Here is a 12,834-nt window from a genome sequence, read left to right as displayed (position 1 = left end):
TATACTATCTTTTCTAATGTAATTCTAAGGCTCCCATATTGCCTAATTTTTCAACAGTATAATAACCATAATCAGTATCAATACCCATTTAGAATTACATTAGCAGCACTGATTTTACAGTCCCTGAATGGATGTAATCAACAAAGGAAAAATGTTTACTAAACATTAGTTAGTCTAGAGACATAGATGATACTTTACCATTCATATAATGACAGACTTTACTTACAGACAATTTGAAAGAAATGTCACTCTCTTTATTCAAACAATACAATGGTGCAATTAAAACAAGACATTTGTCTTCGAATGTGCCTTCTCTATCAGTACTAATGCACTGGGTCATTAGCTCCAACACTGTGAATAGGTTCTCACTACCCCATTCAATTTAATTAGTGTACCAGATAATATATAAGAGCACACTCTTTACTGCAGCTAATAGTAGATAATGGGCCTTAAAAAGAGAGAGCAATTGCCTTACTCTTTATATAACATATATTTATATATTGGTATATATATTTATATATATATTTAAAGTTATTGAAAGATGTCAAATCATAGCTCTCTTATGAAGAGCAAAGGTCATAATCATCTCTCTAGAAATTAAGGAGAATCTCAGATTGGAATAAATCATTACTCACACAAAGAGCAAGTATGTCAAAAGGAGTCTTAACCTTTTTTTTGGTTCAATCACAGTAAATAGACAGAGCATGGCATTAGCTGGCCTGGTGATGATTTCATATTCTTGATAGAGAGTTCAAATCCAAATATTTAAGCAATATACTATAAAATTATGTATATATGTATTATGTAGGCTGATGCTCTGTCAATTTACTCTCAAATATGAAACTGAATCAATATTGAAATCATATCCTTAACAGAAAAGGAAAGATGTGTTTTTCACTGTGGTGGTATGAGTTCTACACATTACAGGATTTAAGCTAACCCGTCTGCTGAATTCACTAACTCCTTAAATCTATCTTTAATTCAGTATCTATGGGCTGTTATTGTGGAAATCACCAGGATACACTGGCAACAGAGAATTTTTACATTCCATAAACCTCAACTAAGTACCAGCCACGTGTCAGACAGAGTCCTGGGTCTTGGCACCAAGACTCCACCCAGGCCTCAAGTTGCTGACCGGTTAGGAGAGACGGATAAGGGAAAGTGTGAAGAACTGGGAAATAGTTTGTCTATCCAAGAATTAGACTTTGAAATCAACACAGGGCCTCATATTTGAACAATTTCCTGTGGCACCACTTGAATACTGAATCAACTGATAATGGATCAGATCAGAAACATGTAAAACCCTCTGAAAATGGTACAAAGGCTCCTAGGTTAAAAATGAACGATTGATTTAAGGTATTGTGAGAGAGTCAAAATCTTAAATTAATGCCTGGAATTAGATTGTTAACATTAAATTAATGGCTCTATTTAATTAATGTCTCAAGCATTTCAGGGAGAGATTGATTTTGAATGTACCACCATCTATGATCTTAGAACAAGCTTTTAGGCAGCCCCATTTAATTTGGATTAAAGTAGTAACATATACAAAGCCAGAATGCCTAGAGCAGAAGAAGGACAAAGGGTGGCTCTGTCCCAGGATAAGAGACAGAGACAGTGAAAAGTTAGAGGCAAACGGTTACTGTCTTCTACTTTGAGAGAACAGGACGTCTCAGAGTTTGGGGCTCCATCCCTTAGTCCAAAATGCAATCTGGTTGTATATTTTGGAAAAGAACTCAAACGAGATAGATTGGTGCTGGCAAGGACTGATTTTTATTTCCACCAAAAGGTGCAGTAGAGAACTATCACATTCAATAAATCTCTACTAAGTACTAACCCAGTGAATCAGAAGTGGAGCCAATTTCCATTTGGCCGGGTATGTGAGGAGTCACATGCGGAAATCCAAGGCTGTTTAGACCAACTCGTAGCTTGGTATTCTGGCCAGTTGTCTGGCTAATCTGCCTACAGTTCAGCTCTGCCTACAGGGAGAAAAAATGAATTGGCCAGGCAGTCGCAAATATCTGATTTGCACGATAGCTAAATTTCTCCCTTTAAATAAATAAGTTGATATTCTGGCTTTTAGATTTGTCTTATGAGTTTCTCAGCATGAAGTTGCAGGTTCCTGAATTCTATCTATTCTGGGACCCTGATAAAACAAATTCCTGGATCTGCAAAGCCAGCTCTAGTCTAGGATAAATTTACCAATCAAATGCAACTTGGTAAGGACCTGCTTTGAACAACATGACCCCCTCCCACTCTGACCATACCTAATTAGACCAAGGATTTGTATCCAAACCTAGCAGGCTAAAGAGAGCCTTAGCACCATAAGTGGGTGATAAAATACAGATTTTGTTAGATTTTCTTAGGACATTTCGACATAACTTCAACAGACATCAGGGTGGATAACAGTGGAGAGATAGAGAATGTAATAGACAGAAGCCAAGAGGCAATAGAGACAATATGGCCACAGAACTCAGAAGCAGAATCCATAAGGTACAGAGGAGACTTGAGAGATGTTGGTGGGTAGTGATAGACAGAGACAAAGTTGCAGAGGCACATAACACCGGGAAGATCTCTGAAGCTGCTCTGGTAGCCAGTATAACATCCTGGTTCTCCTCTAGGCCTATCTGTAGTTATGGAAACAACCCCCTGCCTCCTTTTATTTCTGTATCTAGCCTTCCAAGAAACCCCTACTAAGTGGGATAGCTAATAGTGTTCTATTCCTTGCAACATGGAAGAGTCTAAAATAATTTCTTTAGAAACACTAAAATATAGACCTTCTTATTTGAACAACTTTTAGATTTTTGCAAGGCTATTTTCAAAAGTTGATAAAATGGTTTCCTATGTTCCTGTGCTGATGTGTTATCAAGAGAAACCCTTTTTTGAATGAAAATCTCTTCAATATTTTTTCAACCAAACCAATAAACGAATTTTGGAAAATGAATGACAAGATAAATCAAAAATTTCAGAACTCTCTCATAAATAGAAAATTATTACTTATCATATGTTCTGAAAACAAAGCAAAATAATCCAATTGAATTATTTTCTAATTCCTGAGATAGAGGATGCATGATATATTTTGTCACTGTTGATTTAATACAATTTATATTTTTTCTGAGGTTTAGTAGTTTGATCCAAGTATAGTCATTTAGCTCAATTTACTCCTGTCCTTACATAAACCTGTTATAGTCTCATTTCTCTTGCCAATTGAATCTCTTGTCTCATGCTGAAGAATACACTTTCCTTGAAACATTAAATAGAAAACTAATCTGTGCTTAGTCCTACACTAACCACTAATCTCAACCCAAAGTGTAGAATGAGAAATCTTTCCAATTAAAATAAAATTAATAATTAAAATTAAAAAGCTTGGCCACTAGCTAAGAAAATAGGCTTAATGGATACTAACTTAAGAGACTACACTATATAGTAGCATAGATTGTCTATGAAAGTGTTTTTTTTCAAATTGGAGAAGCTCTGTGACAATGCCTGTTATTTATGATGAAATCGAAATTTGGTGTAAGGAGGAAGTCACTCTGGACTAGAGTTTGACTGGAAAAACTGCTTGGTGAATATGAGTGTTGGGCTGGGCTTTGCCTACAGGGAGGATTAGAATGGCAGAGCATGGGGGAAACCATCTCAGGCCATGGGGCATGGAGTCAGGGAAAGGTTTTATTCCAGTGCAGGAATCATGACGGCAAGAGCATGGAAACAAAACAAGCTAGACGGTTCACTGAAGAAAGGCAGTTCATTGAAGAACACTAGGTGGGGTTCATCAGTGAGAAATCTAGAAGACAAGGTGCAACTGCTTGAACCCATAAGAAGTGTAGACCTTAAGCAGGAAATTGTCCTAATAGAAGTGGTTTCAGGAAGAGAGACACTGCCAGCAGCAGGGCCTGCTAGGAGACTTCCGTAATAATCTCAGCGCAACATTACAAGTTACCAGAATACAGTCAGTGGAATACGGCAAAAGGCAAATTAATGGATTAGGAGGTAGAGATGTGAAAAGAACTACAGATCGAGATTAAGCCTATGTCATCAGAGTTGGAAAGTGAGGGAGACGCTGTGTTGGGGTGACAAAACTATAATTTTGAAATCATCAGAGAGCTGGCCTGGTGGAACTGGGCATAAGAGAGAATAGTGTGTCCTTTGTCCTGCCTACCTGGCGGGTGATGATCACATGAATTCAGAGCCATTCTGCTGTGCTCACTGACTGGCCACATACAAGTGCCTGTGTTGTTTGATAATCTAGTAAGGTGCAAGCTTGCATCCCCGTGAGCAATCAGCAGCACAGAGCACAGGCCTAGAGAGTGGGGAAAATTCTCACACCAAAGCCATGCCGCAGCATGATAACGGAACCTATTAATTAAAAAAAGAATGGATGCATGCAACCCACACATGAGGCTCAAATAACAACACTGCATTTCTAAAGATACTAGATCCTTACAATCAAAACAAGGTCCCTGAACTCTCCTTATAGAAAATCTGACCAGCATTTACCACTGTTTTGGGCAGTTAGTTCCTCTGAGCCAAACCTCCCGATAAGTCCAGGATGCTCTCCTGAGGTTCTTCTGTCTTCTCTGGGATCTGCTTGGCTTCAAGCCCTGACACTCCTATAGTCTTTGAAACTGGGACCACCGTGCTCACCTGCATGTTTGATCTTGTCCCAGACTCTGGATCCAATACTATCTTAAAAGCAGAGAGAATTTAAAGAGCTCTAGGTTAATGATTTTGTGACTCGGTGCTACACCTCAGCTGTATTGCCCATATTGTTTGGACTTCATATGCAGAGGCCACCTAAGTCAGAGGACACTTGCTTTCTTCTGTGCAACCCAACCAACCACCCAAGCCAGGTCACCTGGTCTGAGGTTTTGTCTTCTTCTCCCCTTTTAGAAATCTTTAGAGCTCTAAGTCCTGCCCTGACCACAAATCCTTAAATCTGCGTCCCCAGTTATTTGGTATTTGTGGTAAACTTGTGCTAATAACTCCCAAATATATGTTCCATACAGATAGGCATATGGAGTAGTTCTCTTTTTTTTACAAACAGGATTGTACTCTTCTCATTTTCAACTTCATCATCTAAACTAAACTATATTTAATCTAGTATCAAAACCCCTTGAGTCAGAAAACAGTATGACATTTTTCTTTTCAATAAAAGCTATAGCTACATCACAGAAGGACTATATAAGTTAATAACTGTATTTCAGACGAATTGAAAGTATAAACACGAGCCCTCAAATATCTGAAGAACTGGTTTCTTTTTTATAATTCACTGTATCACACCCTAAAAGACTTCGTAGACTAATCCTAAGAAATCTTTTTAGGATTAAGTAAATCAAATCTGAATGTCTTCACCATGAAAAGATCATTCAACAAAATTTATTTATGATAAGTTTGGTACCTTGGATATTATGACTATTTTCCTTAAGGGAAGACACTTTTTGACCAGTAAAAACAATATTTAGCAAAGAAACCTACCCACCAAAAGTAAATAAAGCTTGCTCAATATTTTGTTTCAACTATATCAAAGCCAGAATAGAGACATTATTTATGTGTATGGGTAATCTATACCAAATATGTGCTGAGTCACAATTTAGGGAATTTTAATCTTTAGGCTAGTTTTGATTTGTTTTGCTTTATTTTGTTTGTATGTTTGTTTGTTTTGGGGGTGGGAGGTTAATATTGCCCAGGTGGCTCTGGGCTTCCCCTTGCTCTGTCAAGGAGCCTGACAGGAAGATCAGGGAATGCAGCCTTGCTGTCTCCTACTCAGAGGCGATGCCTACTTGCCTGTAGACCTTTCCATCTAATAGTCTTCAGATGTTGGGGGGCTATGGGGAGCCCTCAACCCTTTCTCATCCAGGGCCCAACCAGCTGACCTGGACATTGTCCTTCTCCAGCATCACCATGCCCATCCTCTCCTACTGAACCCACACTGATGTGCAGGTATAAGCAGTTCTTTCACTGAGGCATTAGACAAGCATCATAAAGCAAACTGGAGACAAAAGATTGGGAATTGGGACTCTATTCTTAGCCTAGTTTCTCAGGGAAACTCAAGCAAGATCTGAGAGGCTAGAATTTAGGCCTTGGGAGGTTGCCCCATGTGGATGTTTCCTCTCTTACTAATTCTCTCATCTCCCCACTCTCCCACATCATCTTCCCTCAGCCTATCTATAAGTAACTGTCCTGGCCGGTGTTCTACCTTTCTCCTCCAAAAAATCCCACCCTCCACCATTTGAGAAATGCCAGCCCCCTAATCCTAATTGTTTCTTTCAAGTTCATATAACTTCAACTTCAGCTGGAAGTTCATGTAGGTTTTGTTCTGCCTAAGGCTCCTGTTGGCTTCAAAAGTCTGGATGAGTTCTGGTACTGTAAATGTGTGAAAGGAAACAGTATATAGTCTGATTTGGGTTGACTCTCCTCTAGTGAACTGAGAGGCTGAATATACAAACAGACAATGGCCAGATCATATATAAATAGAACTCTGACCCCACCATCTGCAACAACCACCAACCCATTATCTACAGTAACAAGCCCAGGAAGCCAGCATGACTTGTAGGAAATCAGACCACTATCTCTAGCAACCAATCCAAATAATAACCCCTGTAACAATCAGCCCAAAACATCCAGAACTCGATTAATAACTAACAGATTCCTTAATTTTTGTCCCTGCTTCCAACTTAGGGCCAACCAGATAAAGCCAAATATGCACCCCTAACCAATCACATAGGATGCCCCACTTCTAGTTAGCCCACTAATACCTTCCCCATGCCAACAGCCTCCATTCAGGGCATATTTGAAGCCTTCCTTTTTTCCACTATAAAGTTTTCCCACTCCTCTGCCTGCCTTTGAGTCTCTGCCAAAATGAACGTGATGGTAGCTGACTCCCTTGCAAGCTCTGAATAAATAGCCTTTGCTTCTTCTCATTTGGTGGGTCTTCATTTATTTCCACAGAAGCCTGGTGCTAAGTTCCTCCGCGATTAAGGACAAGCACATCTCACCACAGTAGAAAGTAATTAATTATTAGTTAATTAATTAATGAATCAATCAATTAACTATGCTAGGGAGGCTCAGTCTACTATTCTCACATGAAGGAAACATGCTCCTCATATTAAGATGATTTTAAAGCTACTTCTTGAGAACCTTGAGAAATAACTGACATCATTTTGCTAAAGGAACATTTGACTCCTACTTGTTCCTGCTTTTATTACCAGGAGCCCACACATTAGCTGAGAATGGCTCTGTCTGAGTCAACCAGAATGGATGGCACAATCTCCCAATAGATTATTTATGATCCTAATTGGAGGGGGGAGGGTCATTTCATTCCATCCCACCACCTTTAATTTACTTTTCCCCAGTTTGAAAGCAAAAGACTTTTTGAAAAGTCATACAAACCAATGTAATAAAGGAGATGTAAGATTAGATACCATCTTTGGAAAGAGCAGGAAGAAGAGAAAAACCTAAAGCCTTTACTTAAAAGAGACTCTGACACAAAGAGATTGTTTAATTAATTACTTCCATTATTATGGAATTGGTCTAGTAGGGACAGGATTCAAACATTTCAAGGGTTTCTTTAATTTGTTGAAACCATTTGGCAACCCAGGGAACAAGAGACCAAAAGATTTATAAGGGATTGCTTGGTACATTTACAGATTTAAACAGAAAGTTGTAAATCTTTAATTTTTAAAAATTATATGTGGAGGTAGGAGCCCCAGATTAAGAATAAATTTTATTACCACTGTGATATGGTGTCTGGAAAAGTGGTTGGAAGAGCCTACAAGTTATGTGTTTGCATAATGAATTAAGGAACCTCCCAAAGACCAAACACATGCAAAGTATACCAAAAGAGGAAATAGCAGTTAAAGGCGGGACCCAATAGCACACCTCAGGCACCAAAAGAGGTACAACGAGCTTAGTTTTGGTATGTTTTCTCATAGCCCATAATGGAACTATGCTATGAGTGGCAAGTTAACGCTGGATAAGCTTTGTACTCTCAAAAAATCCCTGAAAGACTTTAAGAAGTATGACTAGCATCCTAGGAGAAGAGAGACCTTCTTGCCACTTCCTCATAGCCCAGTGTGAAGAGGGTTCTGCACCTCACGAGTGCAGCCAGAGCAGGGTAAGAAGCAGCCAGGATGCATGCTTCCTCCCACTCCTGCCTCACCCAGCTCCTGGGGCAGCAGCGGTGCAACCACAGCAGTCAGGTTCCCCAAGGACCCTGCCCCAAGCATTTCCAGAGCAGCAGAGGTCAGTCTGTTTGCAAAGAACTGGAGACAGTGTCCTTGGCCTGAGCATCATCACTATCATCATCAATGTTGGACACCCACGGAAGGGATGCGCAGGGCTTCCCAGATATCAGAGGCCACAGATGAGGACTGGTCACATTCACACTACTTAGAGAAATGCATGAGGAAGAATCACAGAAATAAATGCAGAAAACTTTGAGTAGGGCTAGAGTCCCCAAGTAAAAAATAAAGACGAGAACAAGAATAGTACTTATTACCATTCATATGATCCACATCTTTCTTCAAGGATGATATGTGGTTTGGGGAAACACTAGTTACAGGTATATAATTTTATTTTCAGGATGCTATTTTGAAAATTTTAAAATGATATGTTTTCTATTTCTCTCCCTCCATTCACACCACCTTGAATCATGATGTCTGGCAGCCTCTCCGCCAGCATGACCCCAGAGAAAGTTCTTTCCAGATTGGAAGAGAAAATAAAGGAAAACCTCTAAGGCAGAAGGAAAGTGAAGGAGGAGGAAGGGAGGAAGAGGCAGCCATAGAGATATCTCCTACTTCCGGCTCCAGGTGAAAATCCTAGAGGACAGTGAGGATGGTGAGGTGGGGGGAACACAAGGACACATCCAGGTAGGGGTTGGCTTCCTCAGCAGTAGCCCGGAAAACCTGCAAGCTTCTAGGAGTAGCCTGGTGTGTGGCTCAGTGCCACATCCGGCATGCAGAGGAGTGAGGGAGCCCTGGCAGATGGATGTGGCAAGGCAGACGAGCCTGAGGTTCTGCTCCTGGCTTTCCTCCACCTTCACATGTCTTCAAGGGTTTCTGGTGTCCTGCATGCCTGGTGGAGCACAGGCAGAGATCAGAAGTACTAAGACAATTGCTGGATTGGCAGAGGCACAGAGTCTAGACATGCTGCAGCATGTGGGGATTTCTTGATCAAAAGAAAATGGCCAGAGGCACAGACTTCAGCAGTCAATGACAGCACACATTTCCAAGAGTCCAGGTGGGGTCAGATTCACCTCATTGCACATCAGCCCAATTAACAGAGAAGATCCAGAGGATGCCTGGCAAACAGTGAGGCCCCCTGCGCCCAGGCCAAAAGATGACATAAGGCCCTCCTCCTACATCTGCCAAGATGCAGCCTCAGAAAGGAGCTGGGGAGGGAGAGAAAACCTGAGAACTGAGCATTTATCTGAATGAGAATGCCATATAAAAGAGATCATTAAGGAGTCATAGAATTATTTTGCAACTTCATAATTTCCCTCTTCCACCACCTGCCATCTACCCTATACATACATCCAAGAAGACTAGCCTCATGAGGAAATTATATAAATTGCAGAAAGGACAAAGTTCCAGTTTGATGCAAGTTGATCCCATACATTCCTACTCTATGAGTCCCTAGAAATATTTTATATATATGCATACGTGAAATATTATACTTTATGAGAGAAAATGCAATTAAGATGGAGGGAGAAGAAGAAAGTTCCTAAGACAAATGGATGAAGACTGGTTTGGAAATTCCCTGTTTGGCCTGAGGATGGCCAGGGCACTCAGTAGGAAGTTGAAGGGGAAAGCATATAGAACGCTGGAGAGAGAGCCACACTGAGGCAGGTGAACACAGTCCGGCGTGTCAGAGAGAGGAGTAATGGTGTGAGTGAAGAATACAATAGTACAGCAGGAGCTGTCAGCATTAATTATGACAAATCTATAACTGATGGAGATATTGGCATTTTCAAAATGTGTTTCCAATATTGTGATGAATCTACACCTATACCTTCAAATGACAGCAAGAAAAATGGTGAGGCATTTTTTCCACACACTGCATACTAAGCTTTAAAATTCAGTATTATTTCAGAATCATATTTTATTGACTCCTGCGGAGTTTGAGGTACATGAGTTGTATAAAAAAATGGAATCATGACAGAAAGATCATTCTGACTCTAACTTATTACAGGTGTTGTATAGACTTATTTACAAGAAAGAAGGAGCTTGTTTCCAGTAAGAGCCTAGAATTTTGTTAATGCCATTTTTCACAGTACTGCACTGGCTTGGATATAGGACAGAGTAGAATTATAAAGAGCTCATCTTTGGAGGGACACCACTGAGATCTGGAAGACCTCTTCAAAATAGCCCCTAAAATATTATGTCTAAGCCCCAAAGGTCACACTATTGTCTACATTATTCTTAAATATTGATGTTCTTGAATTTCCTCGTTTAAATCTATGCTGAGTCCATTTCTTGCTGAGCCCCAGTTCTGAGCATCCTCAATGGAGGGGAGGAGGCAGGCCCCTGGAATGGCATTTGCATGAGGAGCTCCCAAAGGGAGAGTGAGTCAGAAAAACGACACTGGACCAGAGACAAACTTCATTCATGGGAGAGGACTGAGGATTCTGAGTACAATCTGGGGTCACTTGGGTTTGCCCTTCACCCCAAGGAGGGAGGAATTGAAAAGAAAGGTTAAAGATGTATCTTGCTAAAGACCATCAAATCAGAACTCACTAGAAACCATCTAATGGTAATAACAGTAACACAAAAGAGAGAAAAGCATTCTCCCTGACAGCAGAGTACCTGAAATCAGTGAAATTCTGGAGAATAGAGAGCATGCCTGGCCCCTCTAGGGCTCCAATGCTTCAACAGAAGGAGAAAACCATGGACCCCAGCAAAAGTGGCAATGATGTGCAGGCTGAGCACTGGTGCCTAACAGAGGTGGCAGTGCTCAGAGGAGCAAGAGACATCCAACAGAGAGGGTATCAGTGTCCAGCAAAGGCATCAGGACCCAGAGGACGTCATGTGACCACTGTCTGGGTTTGTTCATGAACACAACAGAAATGTCTCGGGGACTTTCAGACATAATTACGTGGGGGGAGGGAAAAGGATTTTGCAGAAGATGGAGCTCCTGAATTGGCAGATTGACACAAAAGGCACATAACACAGGTTATTACTCTTAACATCTCCCTGCATATAAGATAGGTAAGTGTAGCTGGGGAACACAGCTTGACAGAGATGTCAAGGTAGATTTCCATAATTGTCCTCAGAGTTCCAGGGATTCTTAACCTGGGGTCCAGGACCCCTAAACAATCCAGAGAAGTATTCAGGGAACAAACACTTTCAAGTTTTTATAAATCAACCCTCAAGTTTTCAAAATTCTATGTATGTGTCTTTATGGATATTTTTTCTGTGAAAAATGTTCATAATTTTTATCTAATTATCAAAGGGGTATGTGACCTTCCCAAAAGTTAAGAATCTAAAGTCTTTCTTGCTGCATCTCAAATATACATCTTATTTCTCAGGACTCAGTGGAGATGGGAAAGGCCTCTTTTTGTCCATTCTGAAAGTTTTAGAGTTGCTTTCAAAGATCTATGATCAAGGATATCTTTGATGTTCAGAATCTTTGCCCTTGCAATGTCAGAAACTCCCATCCAAGTGGTAGGGTCATGCTTTCTCTCCTCACTCCTCCAGACTAGCAGCACAGAACGGTGTTCAGTCTCCCCAGAAGAATCTCGATGGATCCCAGATGACAATGAAAGCAAGTTGCAAAAATATAGCCCATTTGCACATTACTTATGAACTTTTCATACAAATTTTCCCCCCACTGAAAATGGCGGAAACCAGAGTTCAGTGAAGACTGTAAAAACAGGCTGTGTATTTAGCAACAAGCACTGTCTGGATGGAGAGATAAGATACTGGACCAATTTTAGTGGGCATTCTTTATGAGCAAGGAGACAATAGGTGATTTTTTCGTTTTATGGTCACAGCAGCTTTAGCTGATAGCAGAGAAACATCCCGTTTTCTTGTTGAGATCTGTAGGCATTTTATATGTGCCTTGGAACTAAAAAGAGAAGAAAAAAAAGCATAAGGGCATGGTTAAACTTCAGAAGATTAACAGACATTTTTTTTTCCTCTTTTTAGTGACCGCATTCCAGCTCTTCTCGGCATCTTAAATTGGGGTATTGGAATGATAAATCCAATCAAATATGCGAGAGTTACCAGTATGTAACATTTGTCTAGCCCCAGTGACCTTGAGGTGCTTCAGTTCTGTTGAGATAATTGCCAAGAGAACAAATTATAAATATAGGCCATTACTACTGTAAGCAAAATCCACTGCTAAAAGCAGTTAGTTCTGAGATAAATTGCTTAAGGAGAATCCACCAGATCCCCAAGGTCTTTCCATTGTGTTCACTAGTCAAGATTCTAACATGAGCACCAAATCAAAAATTCTAGTTTCCAGGGACTTCTCTCCTCAGAACTTTAAATAGTGTCTTAAAAATTCACTTCACTATGCACATTAAAACCTAGAACAGAATTGGTCACCTCAAAAATTATTACCCTGTGATCTATGATATTGAGAGAATCCAGCAAATTTTGGCGACACATAAGGACACATTTATAACAAAAAGGGGATTTTCAAAGGACATTTCTTCTGGTGAAACTATTTTTTTAATGACAACAATTACTTATTCTGGAGACACTTAACCACTAATAGTGGGATAATCTCAAGATACAACTGCACATTTTTAGAAATTTAAGCCAAAATTAATCAATCTATCTAATTTCTACTAAGAGGAAAAGAAATGTTCTCTGAAGACCACACTTTCTTATGGGG

General features: G+C 40.1%; 1 long non-coding RNA gene across 1 annotated transcript in view; it reads right to left on the bottom strand.

Annotated features, from left to right (window-relative positions):
• Nucleotides 1-10,111: 10,111 nt before the first annotated feature.
• The window catches only part of LOC106833041 (uncharacterized), a 34,762-nt gene continuing 32,039 nt past the window's right edge, over nt 10,112-12,834 (bottom strand). The window contains exon 3 of the long non-coding RNA XR_011505895.1: nt 10,112-12,060. This is a non-coding gene — a long non-coding RNA (uncharacterized lncRNA). The remainder of the gene's footprint in view (nt 12,061-12,834) is intronic.

The sequence above is a fragment of the Equus asinus genome, chromosome 9, assembly GCF_041296235.1.
Source record: "Equus asinus isolate D_3611 breed Donkey chromosome 9, EquAss-T2T_v2, whole genome shotgun sequence".
NCBI lineage: Eukaryota > Metazoa > Chordata > Mammalia > Perissodactyla > Equidae > Equus > Equus asinus.
Note: the sequence above shows the minus strand (reverse complement) of the source record. Positions and strands in the feature narration are given on the sequence as shown.